Consider the following 16,851-nt stretch of genomic DNA (forward strand, 5'->3'; position numbering starts at 1 on the left):
CCTTGCCCCGTTCTCATGCCTCAGGAGGACCTCGGCCCCATATCCGCTCTAGGCCCCTGGGGTTCTGCTGCTATAGATGTGAGGAGCCAGGGCACATGGCTCAGGAGTGCACCCAGCCTGAGAACCCTGAGCTGGTATTTGGAAGGTTAAAAGGGCGCTGGGCAGCGGGAAACGGGGAAGGGGCAGAGCAATGGAGTTGGCTCCGCTCCGCACCCAGACAGACTCTCGCACATTACCCTCAGTAAATTCACTGCCAAAACGGCTAGTGGGACCCCATGCACAGGTCCCCGTGATGGTTAATGGTCACCCGTGCTGGGCCATTCTAGACAGTGGATCCCAGGTTACCATCCTATTTGAATCCTTCTATGAGGAACATCTGAGACATCTGCCTTTGCTTCCCCTTATGGGGTTGGGACTTTGTGGCTTAAGCTAGGAACAGTATACTTACAGGGGTTATGTGACTGTGAGGCTAAAATTTCCTGCTGAAATAGCTGGGGTGGAGGAAGAAGTGTCAACCATCGCTCTAGTGTGCCCTGCTCCAAAGTGGAAGAAAGGGGCCACTCTCATTGTAGGGACCAACTCCAGCTTTTTCCAGGTTCTTGCTCACTACTGTAAAAAACAGGCTGGCTCAGATTACCAACAATGGTTAACGATGCATGCCTTGTGCTCAGAGGCGTATGACTGATGGGAGCATAGAGCGATGGGTCACCCTGAGGTTGTGGGGACCCTGCACTTCTCTGGAGCAAAGTCCCAGTGAGTCCCTGCACAGGGCCAGTGGGCTTTGTCTACTGTATGCAATTGGATTGAGAGGGATGAAAAGAATAAGCTGCTGCTGGTGGAGACCCCCACCGGGAGAGAGAGACCCGGTGTGCTGAGGGTCCCTGATGGCATGATCGAGACAAAAGGGCTCAACCAAGACCCAGTTACAGTGATAGTGGTTAACCCAACCTTGAAAGATATTGTGGTCCACCTGGGACAGAAGGTGGCCTTGATAAAAGAAGCTGAAGTGATGAACCCTGAGCAGGAGGGAAACCCCCCTCCAATCGACCCTTCAAGGTTCTTTTTCAGGAACTCTCCAGTGCCTGAAGCCTGTAAAGCTCAGCTCAGGGACAAACTTGTGGCTTGAGCCCGTGTTTTCTCCCTGCATGATTGGGATGTGGGGGAGGCTAAGGGGGCGGAGCATCACATTCATCTGAGCAACCCACGACCCTTTTGTGAAAGGTCTCAGCACATTCCCCTTGCTGAGATGGGGGAAGTAAGACATCATCTGCAGGAGCTCGTGGACCACTGCATCATCATGGAATCTAAGAGCCCTTATGCCTCTCCCCTTGTGATTGTGCGGAAGAAGAACAGCCAACTCCGTATGTGTATTGATTACCGGACTTTGAATGCCCGGACCATCACTGATCAATACACTGTCCTGCAGGTGCTTTGGACTGCTTAGAAGGGAGCAAATGGTTTTCAGTACTAGACCTCTGCAGTGGCTACTACCAGATACCTCTGCAGGAAGAGGACAAAGAGAAGACGGCTTTTATTTGCCCCTTGGGATTCTATCAGTTTGAATGAATGCCCCAAGGGATATCTGGGGCACCTGCCACCTTTCAGCGACTAATGGAGAAGATGGTTGGGCATATGCATATGACCCAAGTACCGGTTTATTTAGGTAATATTATTGTTTTTGGAAAGGCCCTTGAGGAACATGAAAAACGGCTATGCCAGGTATTCGATTGGCTGGAAACCGCTGGACTTAAGTTGGCCATTGATAAATGTAAGTTCTGCAGGCCTCTGTGAAGTACGTAGGACATACTGTATCACAGGAAGGGGTCAGCACTGATTTGCAGAAAGTAAGTGCTGTGAACACCTGGCCTTGACCCAAGAACTTTAGGGAATTGAAAAGGTTCCTGGGATTTGTGGGTTTCTATCGGCAATTCGTTAAAGACTATGCTACAATAACCAGACCTTTAAATGCCCTAACTCGCGGACACCAGGTGGGAAGGTTGCCCCACAAGAAGGGGCAAAACAACGGCTTAAATGGGCTTCCTGCGACACAAAGCTCCACAGAGCCTTTTGGTCTGCGGTGGGACTCACGGTGTGAAGATGCCTTCCAGGAGGTGATCCAGAGGTTGACTCAGGCACTTGTGCTGGCACATGTTGATCCCAACTGCCCTTTTATTTTGCACACAGATGCTAGCCTGTCGGGACTTGGGGCTGTACTGTACTAGGAACATGAGGGACACCGGTGACCAGTGGCTTTTGCTGGCAGGGGATTGTCACCCAGCGAGACACGCTACCTGGTACATAAGCTTGAATTCCTGGCCCTCAAGTGGGCTGTCACTGAGAAATTCCGGGACTATCTGTATGGGGCTACCTTCCAGGTGTGGACAGACAATAATCCCCTTACCTATGTGCTCACCAGCGCTAAGTTGGATACGACTGGCCAATGCTGGATCGCGGCACTAGCTGACTACACCTTCAGCCTGCACTATCGAGCAGGACAAAAGAACGTGGATGCTGATGCTCTGTCTCGACAACTCCCCAGCAACCCCAGGAGCGTTTGGAGCCCCGAGACAGTGAAAACCATTTGTGACCTGCAGATACAAGACCCTGTGGGGACAAGGGAGAGTACTGTTTGCATGGCTGAGGTGTTGTGGTTGCCCCCTGAGGGGAATCCCACAAGCCTGGGTTCAGACACCACGCTGACTGCCTCTTTTTTGCCCCAGGTCACGGCCACAGAATGGCAGACGGTGCAAGAACAGGACCCAGATGTGCGAGATGTGCTGCGTGCCCAGAGATCAGGGAATACCTGCCCCGTGACCCTTAATAATGCTACCCCAGCAGCCCACCTCCTGTTGAGGGAGTGGGAAAGGCTTTGCTTGTTTGATGGAGTGCTACATCGGGAGGTGCAGGACCCAGAAGGACAGAAATATTAGCAGCTGGTCCTTTCTTGGAAGTATAAGGCCCTTGCGTTACGAGCCTTGCATGATGACTTTGGGCACATGGGGGTGGAGCGCACTCTGGCACTAGCCTGTGAGCTGTTCTTTTGGCCCAAAATGGCTGAAGAAGTAAGGACTAAATGCTCAAACTGTGATCGGTGTGTATGGAAGAAGACCCTGCCCGCTCAAACTGCCTATCTACACACCATCCAGAGCTCAAAACCGATGGAGCTCGTGTGCATGGATTTCCTAGCCATAGAAGGGGAGGGGCACTGAAAGGGGAATGTGCTGGTTGTGACAGACCACTTCACCCGATATGCCCAGGCCTTCCCTACGTGAGATCAAACAGCAAGAACAGTTGCCAAAGTACTGTGGGAAAAGTACTTCTCCATGTTTGGGCTGCCGGCAAGAATCCACTCTGATCAAGGATGAGATTTTGAGAGCTGGTTGTTGCGTGAAGTACTGACAGTGGCTGGCATACAGAAATCAAGAACTACACCCTACCACCCCCAAGGGGATCCCCAACTCGAGCGCTTCAATCGCACTCTCTTGAATATACTGGGTACCCTCCAGCAGGAACAGAAGGCCTCACGGAGCCAGCATATCACATACCTGGTGCATGCCTACAACTCCACTAAGAATGATGCAACAGGGGTCAGCCTGTATTTAGTCATGTTCGGAAGGGAGCCCCGGTTACCCATAGATTTGTGCTTTGGGGTAGAACGAGTCTACCAACAACATTTGACTCATGGTCAATAGGCACAACAGCTTCAGAACCGTCTATGTCGTGTGTACCGACTGGCAGCTGAAACTGCTGGAAGAAACCAGCAGCGCGTAAGCAGCTTTATGATGCTCGCGTGCGTGAGCAGGGGTTAAAAGAAGGAGACTGGGTGCTGCTCCAAAACCTGGGGCTAACTGGGAGACACAAAATAGCTGATCGGTGGCGGACTGAACTCTACACAGTGGTGCAACAACTGAGAGACTTCCTGTTATATGAAATCTCCCCTGAGTCTGGACCAGGTTGAAATGGTGTGGTCCACCGGAACCTCCTGCTGCCTATTGGCGAATTGGTGGGCCTCCCTCTGCCCGCGAGAGAGCCATGAGAAGAGAGGCCTAGGTCTCCCCAAGAAGAGAGGCCTAGGTCCACCCAGCCGGCAGTTGTACCTGCAGCTCCCCCGGAGGACTTGGACTCTGACTGGTGGTACCCTGCTGACTTTCACTCAAGCTTAGGACCTGCCACTCCTCAGGGTGGAGACAGGGACTGATGCTCGTGGGGCCCCAACTGCCAAGACCGAAGGAGAAAACATCCCCATGCCTTTACCTGCCAGTGAGGCAGACTCCTCCAGTGAGAGGGAACCTGAGCCAGTGGGGCCCTCATGGAGTCCTGCCCCAGACCGCAACCGACGACCAAGGCAGGAGTTTCGGCCAGTTCGTCGCTTTACCTACAATGCCCTGGGGGTGCCAGGGGAGGTCCCCATTGCTGCCCCTTGGGTCCAGTAGTCCCCCAGGCTGAGGCCTGTGCTTCACTGGGGACAGTGAAGGGTTCCACAGGGGAGGATGTGATGGGCTAGCTGGCAGTGACCTAGCCCAGGGGTTATGAAAGGGCAAAAGATGTTTGGAGGACTTGGGATTCCTTTCCTCACCAATCTGGTAATGATTTGGCCCAGGGGTTTTGAAGGGGTAAAAGATGATTGGAGGACTTGGGATTCCCTTTCCACACTAATCAGGCCCCAGAGACTCACCCTCCCACCCCCACCCCGTGTCCTGATTGGCCTCTTGGGTCACCTGGAGGGGAATAAAAGGGGCAACATGGGCTGACTCAGGGGAGAGACCAGCGAGGGACAGCAAGGAAGGAGCTTCACAGAGCTGGCAAGAGCTGAGCCAGCGGGGCAGGAGCAGTGCCCCGGAAGAGCCTGAAAGAGCAGGACCTGCAGGCAGCAGTGGGACCCTCAGCAGCGCGGCGTGCGGCCAGCAGGAGAGGCTCCCCAGCTCCAGGAAGGATCTGAGCAGTGACCTGAGGGTCACTTTGGTTCTAAGTTCTCCAGTCAGAGGCCAGGCAGCTCAATGTGAGGCCAGTGCTCTGGGAAGGTCAAGACCCCTAGCAGGCTGAAGGAGTGCTGCTATTGGTGGCTGTGTGGCAGTGTTCCTACCTACCACATGGGAGGTCTGGGTTCAAGTCTCAGCTTTAGTGACTTGGGTTGAGTAAGATAACAGGTAACTGATCTGCTTGCAGTGGAAGGGGGCCATTGTGTTTCCCCCTCCAGGTACCGAGGCCCTATGTTTCCTTGATATTCTGTGCCTTTTTATATTTCACCAACCTGTATTGTTTGTTCTGCTGTTTGTGTTTTATATTTTGTTAACCCTGTTTTTTGTCAATGATTGTAAGTGTCTAACCTTTGTTGAATCCTGCCCCCTTGGGGCATTGTAGTGTCCACTATACACTCTGATTTATGCCTGTTATGTTCCCAGTATTAAAAGGTATATGGTTAAGTCCCCATTGGTGGTCTGGCTCTGCTCTATAGGGGAGGAGAGTCCCTACACCTCCTACAGTGATTGTGCACCTGCTTTGATCCCTTCAATTGGAGAGGGGGTACCTCTTGGAGTACCGCCCGGGTTACACTAACATAGCTAATTACCTCTCCCTTCTCGCAGTGGTAGTATTTCTCTAACTTTGATCCGTCTGCTTTCCCTCCCTTGATCCTCTGGGCACTTAGTTCTCCTCCCCACATTTCACTGCACTAAGCAAACAAAATCTCATCCCCTCTGGGGATGACCTGGCTACTCTGATCATCAGTCTCCAGCCCCTCACCACGGTGTCTGACCATGGAAACCTTCCCGGAGCTCCACTCCTTTCATTTTGTTTGCAGACTGCAGCTGCCTCTGGGGTGCAATCAAACACAGTGGTACCCCTTCCCACACACTACCATGGGCTCCCCCTGTATCTCAGCATCTAGCTCTAGCTGTCCTCTTGGCTTTTTAACCCTTTTTTTGAACTTGCCTTGGAATCACGGAGATGGCCTCCCTTTCTTCTTGCTTCTGTGTTCCTCACTTGGCACTGGCCTCTTTTTAATGCTTTCATATTGTTTCCACATTCCTGCGAATGAAAACTTTCTCTGCAGCACTGTGGTCTCTATGCCTCACTCACTTTCCATTATTATTCTTATCTCCAGGTAGCAAAACACTGCATCAGCCCAGAAGAGGGGAACAGATCGGGGGGGAGGGGTCATGCCTCTTTCAAGCCAGCAAGATGAGGGGAAGCTCTGTTCTTTCTTGTTCCCCTTCGCTGTAACATTTACAGTTTCCTCTAAATACATCTCCCGGTCTGGGCCTATAGTTTCTAAATGGCCAAGGTGCAACAAATCTGTTACTGACTTTTGAAAAGGGGTTTTGAAAATGATAGACAATTGGGACAATCCAGCCTGCCAGAGCTGGGAACTGGAGGGCTGTGAGGTTCACTGCCTTCAGTATGGCCCCTATTCCCTAACCAGTAATAACCACTGGAAGCAAAAAGGTAGCCTAATAAGGAAGAGCTGCCTGGGCCAGCAAAATGATAGATTTGGGCTATGAGAGATCCTGACTGGTCTTTCAGGGCACCTGGCCATTTTTAGTGAACTAAGGCAGGAGCCCTGCCTGGCCCAGGGGATTAGCAATGATGTATGGAGCCTACCCCACTTTGGAAGGACACCAGGCTGTTGGGAATAGATCCAAGTGCTAGGTGCTGAACTTTGCTGTCTTAGATGCATTTTGGCTGAGCAGTCACCAGAAGTCATCATGCTCTCAGAAATGAGTGCAGCAGATCTTCCCAATTCTGATCCCACAGAGTAAGGGTCCAGTCCCCAAAAACTGGCACTACAGTAAGCAGCTTTTTTTTTTTTTTTCCTGTTTTTTTGCACCGGTCCTGGAAGCACTGCAATACCAGGTCAATGCATGGAGTGGATGGAGCACGCTCCGGTTCCACCACCCAATACCAAAAAGAATCTGCTCAATATAGACCTCCTATGGAGGACATATCAGAGACAATTACCCTGGGGAGCTCGCCTACGTGGTCACGCTGCTTCCCCTGCCAGGTAAGTGTGTGTCTGTGCAACAGGCTCTCCCGGGCCAGCAGTTGGCTTCTTGGATCAAGACTGGCTGTGGCCTAAAGGCTGTGGCCACTCTTCTATCCCCCAAGAGTTCCCTGGCTGAGGTACCTGGAAATTGAGGGTGAGTTTTTCAACCCTGCTGTCAGAACTTTCCATTTAATGGATTAACAGAGAATCTCCATTTGTGGGACCATCCATTTATCCCCCTTTACTAGCCCTCATTTCACTCTCTTTAAGTGGAAAGAGAGAAAGACAAATGTGACTTATGCTTGGGGTCACAAGTGGTCTTGCTTCATTTGGAAATGGTTCTTCTGCACCACACACATTCTTCAGTAACCCCAGCCCTATTAGAAGATGAACTTGTGTTAAATGGTGGAGAGGCTGTGCTGACTGTGCAGTAAGCATAGGGAGAGAGATGCTGGTCCCAGGCAGGAGTTCAGTGTACTAATGGAAGCTTGAGAGAGTGTCAACAAAGACAGAAAAAGCTGTAAAGTCTGAATTAATCTTCTAAAGCCTGGCTGGTAAAATGGACTCAGTGGGTATATCCAGACAAGTGCACACATGTGGTTTGTGGTGCTGCAGACCCATCTGTGGTGCCACAACCTGCATGCGTTGCACATGCAGGTATTCACTGCGCTGCTAATTTGCACTAAGAAATCCCAGGTAAGGCTGCTCAGGCTAGCCCAGGTGCTGGCCCCAGCCTTCCTGACTCCACCTGGAGCAACTTGCCATGTGCCAGAGTGCGTGTGCAGGGGCATGCCCTGGAGACAAGTAGCAGTGGCACAAATATGTGCCATTGCTATTTGTCCCTGGGGAGCACACATTCCCACTCATGGTGACATGCCCAGCAGGATGGCCAACAGTAGGACAAATACCCAGCCTGAAGGAAGGGTTGCCCAAGGGCTGCAATGGCCCTTTTGTTCCCAAGAGTATAAGGGACCCTTTTCTCCAAATGATCTCTGCACTACAGTTTTAAGACTGGGTAGTGCTTTCAAGAATACAACACAAGTTGTGATATTTAGGGGAAGAGGTAGTCAGCACTTCTCCAAAATTAGGTGTCAAGCTGGTCTCCCTAAATTGCATGTTCCTTTTGTGAATGTTGGCCTCCTGCCCAGAAGCTGCAAGAAGTGGAGTGAGCCCAGGGGTAGGATGGGCTAGTCAAGGGTAGAAGACCATGCTTCCTTTCTTTCTCTTGAGCATTTCTCACAATGCATTGGAGCCGCAGGAAGTGGATAGATGTTGTCTACTCTGCTGCTATGATATCATGGTTTTTCTTTATAGACTTTGCTAAACCTGAAGGGAGAAGATCATGTGCTGGGGATGCCTGCCAGCTCCCAAGCCTCCAGCTGCTGCTTCAATCCCTCTCGAGGCTTTCTGTGAATGGAGTTCAAACTCCTTGTTAAGTGGCCACAAATTGCTCCCTGTTGGTCTGCTCTAGCAGTTCCCAGACTGCCTTCCTTTGAGCTGAGTAGAGAAGTGTGAAGGGCACCCTGCTTTGTCAGCATTTGGTGCATTCACTTCCATGTGTGAAAAACCATTCATTTGGCTTTCTCCCAGGCTGAGATGCAGCAGGAATCAGATAGCATGGGGCCAAGACTTGTTCCATTATATTATATTGTAATATTCCCCATTTTTCCCTTTAAGGCATGTTATTTAAGTCCCAGGGTATTGTCTAAATCAGCAAGAATATCAGCCAATGGATTGCATGCAGTTTATTTTGGAGTGTGGGGTAGGGAGACTATGATAAGATTCTGCAAATCCTGGAAGGACAAACACCACTGGGGGATTATTTCTGATGGTCCATAAGGCAGAGTTGGAAGGAATGGTATGGGACTAGGCAGTGAGAAGCTTAGGCTGACTATCAAAACAGACTCCCTGGCAGCAGGATGCATTGTGCTGGGTGTGGAAGTGTGTCCTTGGAAAGCGGCTGCAGCTCTATCCTAGAATCACAGAAAAGTAGGGCTGGAATGGACTTCAGGAAGTCAGGAGTCCAATGCCCTGCTTCAGACAGTATCCAATCTTCCCATACAAGTGCTTGCTGGCAATAGCAAGTGGGAGTGGATCAAAACAGGTGTTGCAAAGGTCAAAAAGCTGCTAAGTGAAGTGATGGATCCTCCCTCATGTTTTCAGATCATACCCAGATGCCTTAGTGAAAGGGGGCATTTGTACAGGACACAGCGTTTAGTCCTCGTTAATTAAAATTTTAAAATTTTAGCCTGGGTTAATTTGGTGTGACATGTTTGTGTTTGCATGACATGTTCTTTTGAACAACGTAAGTCCCGTGTGTCATTCCCTGCAGGTTCCAGCCAGGGGAACCAAATGCCAATCTACCTCCCCGTAGTGTCTTTCCTAATAGATAATAGCAGGAGGCGCATGTGTTACAGTCCCCGCCCTCTGCCCCTACTATGAGTCTCCTGCTAAGTCTCCCCCCACCCCTTCCCCCACCTGGGCATGGGCACCCCAAAACCCTATCACTTGTACCTGCCTAGGCTAGGGGTGGTTTCCCAGTAGGCAACCCCCATGGTAATCCTGATGACAAGCTGTGTGTATCATTCCTTCCTGTCTCTTTCCTTTCCACCCATGTTACAAAGTAATGAGAATGTTTATATATGAATCTTTTTTTTTTTCCTATATAATTGATATGATATCAGAAATGTACAGTGCAGGGTTGAGACTGGTGGGTGGGTGGCCACATCTTTGTCTAGCCACTGCCTGTTGCACTTCTTCAGCCCACAACTCCCTGAAAACCTCTCCACAGGTCTTTCAGATGTTGTGCAGGAAGCAGTCTGCTACTACAAAGGCCGTGATATTTTCTGACTCCAGCTCAAGCTGGCACATAAGCACCCTCCATTGTCCTTTCAGTTGGCCAAAGGCGCATTCGACAACCATCCTGCAACTGCTCAGACGGTAGTTAAAAACCAGCTTCTGCGGGTCTGTCAAGTTCCCTCCATAAAGCTTCATGAACCAGAGCTTCAGGTGGTAGGCAGCATCTGCTAATATAACCAGGGGAACAGCAACACCGCAGATCACTTGCATAATGTCCTTTCTCCATAAGGTCAGGGAGTGGGGACTTTCTGAACTTGCATACATCGTGCTGTCCCACCCAGTAAAAATGTTTGTGAACCAGCCCATGCCATGGCTTGCAAGATCACGGAAGCAAATCCTTTCCTGTTTGTGAAAGACCTCCACCTCCCCGAAAGGCACAGCACTGGGATGTGAGTACTGTCTAAAGCTCCCACGCAGTTCGGGAACCCCTTGTCATTGAAGCCATCTATGACTTGCTGTGGATTCACAAGGCAGATAAATTGTTGCAGCCATGTCCTTTAGCAGCTGGCATACCTCATGAGTTGCCAACCTTGCCGTGCAGGGAGCCATGCCAAAATGGTTCGCGATGTAGCAGAGGCTGGTTGGGGTGGCAAGTTTCATGATGGCCACTGCCATTCTCTTGTCCAGCGAGATGGCCCAACACATGTTAGTGTCCTGCCTCACAATGTGGGGCCCCAGCATTGAGACAAGATGATAAAATGTCCCCCTGGTCTTTTGGAACACTTACAGCCAGTGCTGGTTGTTCCAAGTGGTCAGCACAATTTGCTACCATGAGTCAGAGCTGCTCTCGCAGGCCCAGACCACACGGATGCTGCTCCTGAGTTTTCTCAACAGAGCCCAGTCATCTTCTTTGCTTGCCTCTGGGTATTCCAAGTCCTTGGGATATATCCATTTTCTTTCTCTGATTCACAGTGCTATTAAAGCTTGGACACAACCTGCTGCTGAATACTCTACCACCCTTCTCCAGCAGTGGAGCATGCCATGTATTAATCTCCAGGCCAGCAGTATTTAAAGCAGCAGCACTACTGCCACCTCCTTCTCCTCCTCCTCGTACTCACTCATGTCCTCCAGATTCTCCATGTTGGAGGAGTCTTCACTGCATTGTTCTCTATTCTCCACTTCCCATTCCTCATGCATTTTTTCTTGATTCTCCATTTGACCCCTCGCTGTCATCAGCTGCGTCTCAGATCTTACCCATAAATTAGCACAACCAACAGGGGGTGGAGGCTCTGTCTAGCTGCATCCCATATATGACCACTACTTTTTCAAAAAGGAACCCTCGGGCACTGGGCATTTGCCCAGCCTTTGTTTGGTCCTCAGATAAGAAGCAACTTGAAAATTTTCTGATGCATCAGATCTTACAACTGTAATCACTTGCAAACATAAGATTTTGCCGTAGTCCTCTCCTGTTAATGTAGGACTAGGCAGCTGAAAATTGCAAAAAAATGGCCTTCGTTGTGGGACTAAGTAGGGGGAAACAGGCAGGGAGGTGTGATCAATTTTTTGCAACATTCAATCAAAATGTTGGCATGGCATTGAGCAGCCATGCCAATGGACAATGGCCTTATGCGGCCCATGCTTAAGCCCATCACCAAGCCTTTGTTGGCAAATGGGCTACTTCATCACCTTGGGCTGGTGTGAGACACAGATGATGACTTCACAATCTTTTGAATTTTCACGGCATGTGTATAAAGGCAACCCTCAAATTTTGCCACCTACGATTCATGACTCTCTTGCTGCTGACCATGAACTGCCTTGCCATGTCTCACAAAGCCAAGGCCAGCAGTATGGAGGTCATGGCACAGGAGGCTGATACCTCCAATGCCTGTGGACCCAACTGGACCCAGGAACAACTTCATGACTTAATCAATATTTGGTCAGAGGAAAGGATCGTAGAAAAGCTGGAAACTAGGAGGAATAAGCCTGTTTATGTCTCCATTGCAAAAGCGATGCAGGTGTGAGGGCACGATCATGACTGGACCCAAGTCTGGTGCAAGATCAAGCCCTGAGGTCTGTGTTTTACCATGCCAAAGATGAGAACTCTTGTTCTGTGGCAGGGTGCTCAATTGCTCCTTAATGACCAGCTGTCCATCATTCTCTCCAAGGATGCAGGCGACATTCCGGGTATGCAGACAGGAGGAGGAGAGCACACTGACGGAGGCAGTCCCTCCTGAAGGTGAAATCATGAGCATGTAGCAGCTGTTTGGAGACTGCTCACAGTTCCCAGGTGATAAGGACTCGCAAAGAGAACCGGGGGTCACCCTAGACTTGATAGCAGTGCCAGTTCCCCTCCCCTCCCGATTCCACAGACTAGCACAGATGAGGAGGTGGAGGAAAAGGTGGAGGAACAGGAAGAAACCCATGTGGCTAATGCAATTTCTTTCCCAACAACACCTAAGCATCACTTTCTGTTACCGAGACCCAAGAAGATACACAAGCAGTGAACTGTAAATATCTTGTAATGTGCCTCTTGCCACTGGCAGAGAGTGCTTGAGTTCATGCTGGTTGGGTTTTGGGGACTGAAGGAGGGGTTAAATTTATGTGTCGCTGGAGGTGGGTTGTCATGCTCTTTTGGTGGTGGTGGATGAAGGGTGTATGCCATTCTCTTTTGGGGTTGGATGGCTTGTAATGTAACAGATGCTGAACCAATTTTTGGCTTTAAATGTTTGCAGTTAGCACGGGCAGTGGCAGCTGTAAATATGGCTCTGAAGTGGGCACTGGAAGTTGTGGGCAGTACAAATGGTGCCCCACTCTTGTGGCATCTGCTTCTATGCCTGCAGCCATTTTCTCCACTGTAGGGTGGAGGGTGGTGATGTGTAGTCGGCTCAGCTTGCCTCTGTCCAGGAGGTATCTGGGAGCATTACAGTTGAGCCTGTTCCCCCAATGCAGTGGGGTCAGAGGAGGGCTGTATGACTGCTAGTGGGGCCAGGCAGCCACCACTGTGGTCCAGGGAGCCAGGGCCAATTCAGGGTGTTGCTGGTGTGAAGGCAAAGAAGCCCAAGGAACCGACTGCTTACAATAATGTGTTTCTTACAATAAAATGTCATGGTATCCTGAAGCGTCTGCCTCCATATCTTTGTAGGTCTGGCCATTGGCAACGCATATGGAGTATACATGGGTGCATGGGCACCCACTGGGATTGGCCATGCATCCCCTGGAAACGCCTGCCATGAAACCGGAAGTGCCGGCAAAAGTGCACTTCCGGTTTCACTGTTGGTGATTTTGGGCTTGGCGATTGGCTGCTGCCCGCCCCCCCCCGTTGGCACCAGTTGCCCATGGGCCTGACAAAATCCCACCCCACACTGCTGGGTGGAGAAGAGCGATTTCAGTCGTTCTTTGGATCCATTTCTTTTTTTGTTTTTCTGCCTGCAGCTTTTCCTGGCCACTTGTTGCATGGGGCACCGGGGGGTGGTGGTGCTGGTATTGACTACCTACCAACAGCATTTTTGAGTGGGTGGGTTTGTGTTTTCTCAGTGAATGCTTGGATTGATACAAATGTAACTCATTTATAGTTTTGCTAATGAAAAGAAAACCAAAATGGTAAATAAATAATGGATTGTTGAAAGACAATGATTCCTGTGACTGACTCTTTTGATTTGTGAAACTAGGTGGAAAAAATGCTCATAATACACCAAATACTTACTAAATTGCCCTCTTTCAAATGTGAAATAGCCAGACTCTATATCCATGCTGCCTTTTTTTTGTGGGCGCGGTCCTCACTTCTCCAGCCCCACCACAGAACCATGCAACACATGTGGATCTCCCTATGAAGAAAGAAATCATGATGAAAACAAGCATGCCACACATATATGGATTAAAAAATTACATAGCTTTGCTACAAAAATTACAACATTTATTAAAAAGAAAAAGGGGGTGCATAAGTAAAAACATATTTAAATAATAAATAAAATAAAGAATTTAAAATAAATAGTAAAATATAGCAATAGTATAAAAAAGGTCAGGTTGGGATTTTTAACTTACTAACTAACTTTTAGCTACATCTACACTTTCTAAGTAACTAAATACAAACGCCTTCTTTTAAGTGGTCTTCTTTATTCTTCTTCTGTGAAACTCTTCTTCAGGGAGGGGGAAGAAAGAAGAAGAGGAAAGAGTTCTGTATGACAGTCCAAAAACCGACCTCTTAACCCCCCAAACTTTTGCCCCCAAACCTGCCATGTATAAGGTTGGTAGGACATTACTTATATATCACCTGAGAGGATTTGTACCCTGTATCTGGGGCGGCAGCAGATCTGGCAGGCAGCAACCTCCGGGACTTTTTGCTGTGGTTCTGCAATGTGAATATAAATTCTAAGAAATTTGAAAGAAGTCTTTATGGGGTAGGTAGGGTTGCACACTCCAAATTTTTTATATTGGTAAACTTCCCATTATAGTAATGCTGCTAGGTTCTGCAGTTCTGTACGCAGTGGGCGAATCAGGCAGGGGGGCACGGGTGGGGGGTACATGGGCGCGGGCACAGGCATGGTGGGGGGTTTCACATATACAACTGGTGGTGGTGGCATGGGAAAAATTAACGGGTAGTATATGACAATTGGTCGCCTCTCCATTTCTATTATTATTGTTATTATTATTATTATACCTGGACCACATGCCTCACCATGCCCTGGATGCCTAAGGTCAGCTGTGGAGTAGGAGGGAGGAAGGGTTAAAAAACCCCCCACACAGACATAGAAAATAAAATCACAGCGGTACCTACTGGCTAAAGGCCTGAACTACGGAAATTGCACAGCAGCTCAGCAACACCTGGTGCCAATGGAAAGTAATTACAGGTCTGTGAGTAGCTGACTGCCCAACATAATGGGCAGTAATCTAGTGGCATACTTTGCAATAGTCTTAGTGATTCATGAGGGGAATATGAAGGCAAAGGACTGAAGGACACCTTAGGACAAGGGCAAAGGGCTGCAAGGTAGCATGTAGCAGATCTGGGCTGGGGGATGGGGAGGGGAGTTGTGTGTAGCAGGCTCAATGTCTGAGTACACACAAGTGCCTGCAGGTCCTGTTCATTGCATCAGACCTAAACTTGAGCTTTTCCTTAGCAAGGAGGAGGTGTTACACTATACCCTAGGGTGCTTGTATGCCCTGTTCCCAGCGGAAGTAAGGTAGTAGGTGTGTTATTGGCATGCTGTGGCACTGGTCAAAGAAGGCCAGTATATAATCAGAGTGGTGTGTGTGACATGTACCTTAACTCTGCTTCCAGGCTTTCAAAGGTTTCAATTTAGCCATTCTGCACATTCTAAAAGGGCACTGTGCACCACTGGGCAAGCCTAACTCCACAGTGGTGAACTTTGGGCATTACATTTACTTACTTTTTAATGTCTTGCTTTTCCTGTGTTACCTGGCTTTGCTTTCCTTCTTCACAGCTTTCAGCTTCTTGGCAGTGAGTACCCCAGGGACAAGTGGCACAGGCAGAAGTGACAATTTTCAGCCAGTCAGGCCACAGAAAGTGGTTTATAGCTGTAACCAAACACAAGGGCACAGCTCCAGACTGCTTCAAAAGCAAGAGCAACATTGGACCCCTGCTGAACCAGATGAGACAACTGATGCCCAGGAAAAAGCCAACCTATTAAATGGATACTTTGCATCAGTCTTTCATCAGTCCCATGGGATGCCCCTGTCCACTATGGGACAGGGAGATTTGGGTGAGGGAGATCCCCTGCCCTCCATCAATGCTGACCTCATGAAGGAACACCTTGAGAGGCTGGATACCTTCAAGTCAGCTGGCCTGACAATCTACACCCCAGGGTACTCAAGGAGCTGGCAAGCATCATAGCCCAGCCCCAAGCACAGATCTTCGAGAATTCCTGGCGCTCTGGTGTAGTGCCCGAAGACTGGAAGAAGGCCAATGTGGTGCCTATCTTCAAGAAAGGGAGAAAAGTGGATATGGAAAACTACAGGCCCATCAGCCTGACCTCTATCCTGGGGAAGGTCTTAGAAAAGTTTATTAAAGAAGCCTTACTTAATGGACTGGCCGATGCCAACATCCTGAGGGATAGCCAGCACAGGTTTGTTGTGGGTAGGTCTTGCTTGACCAATCCCATTTCCTTCTCTGACCAGGTGACCTATCATCTGGACAAGGGAGAAGAGATTGATATCATATATCTTGACTTCAGAAAAGCCTTTGATCTGGTATCCCATGATCACCTCTTGGTAAAACTGGCCAGTTGTGGCCTTGTTCCACCACGATCCGCTGGCTGGGGAACTGGCTCCGTGGTCGGACCCAGAGGGTAGTAATCGATGGAAGTCAATTGTTATGGTGCCCTGTGACCAGTGGGGTCCCCCAAGCCTCTGTCCTTGGACCCATATTGTTCAGCATCTTCATTAATGATGTGGACATTGAAGTCAGAAGTGGACTGGCCAAGTTGGCCGATGACACCAAACTCTGGGGCAAAGCATCCACACCAGAAGACAGGAGGGTGATCCAGACTGACCTGGACAGGCTCAGGAAATGGGCGGATGAGAACCTGATGGTGTTTAACACTGAAAAATGCAAGGTTTTCCACCTTGGAAGGCAAAAACTGCAGCACCCTTATAGGCTCGGCAGCTAGCACTATGGAAGAAAGAGACTTGGGGGTCATCATTGACCACAAGATGAACATGAGCCTGCAATGTGATGTTGCAGCTAGTAAAGCGACCAAAACGCTAGCTTGCATCTATAGATGCTTCTCGAGCAAATCCTGAGACGTCATTCTCCCCTTGTACTTGGCCTTTGTGAGGCCGGAGCTGGAGTCCTGCATCCAGTTTTGGGCTCCACAATTAAAAAAAGGATGTGGAGAAGCTTGAGAGAGTCCAGAGAAGAGCCACGTGCATGATCAGAGGTCAGGAAAACAGACCTTACGATGACAGGCTGAGAGCCACGGGGCTCTTTAGCCTGGAAAAGCGTAGGCTCAGGGGTGATCTGATGGCCACCTATAAGTTTATCAGGGGTGACCACCAGGATCTGGGGGAACATTCATTCACCAGAGCGCCCCAAAGGATAATGAGGTCGAATGGTT

The 16,851-nt window shown here is 49.5% G+C and overlaps 1 pseudogene; it reads right to left on the reverse strand.

The window, feature by feature from the left end:
- Window positions 1-6,815: 6,815 nt before the first annotated feature.
- LOC149857469 (U2 spliceosomal RNA) lies at window positions 6,816-6,970 on the reverse strand (annotated as a pseudogene).
- Between the last annotated feature and the right edge of the window lie 9,881 nt (window positions 6,971-16,851).

The sequence above is a fragment of the Crocodylus siamensis genome, chromosome 9, assembly GCF_052110815.1.
Source record: "Crocodylus siamensis isolate JL-2025a chromosome 9, ASM5211081v1, whole genome shotgun sequence".
Taxonomy (NCBI): Eukaryota; Metazoa; Chordata; order Crocodylia; family Crocodylidae; genus Crocodylus; species Crocodylus siamensis.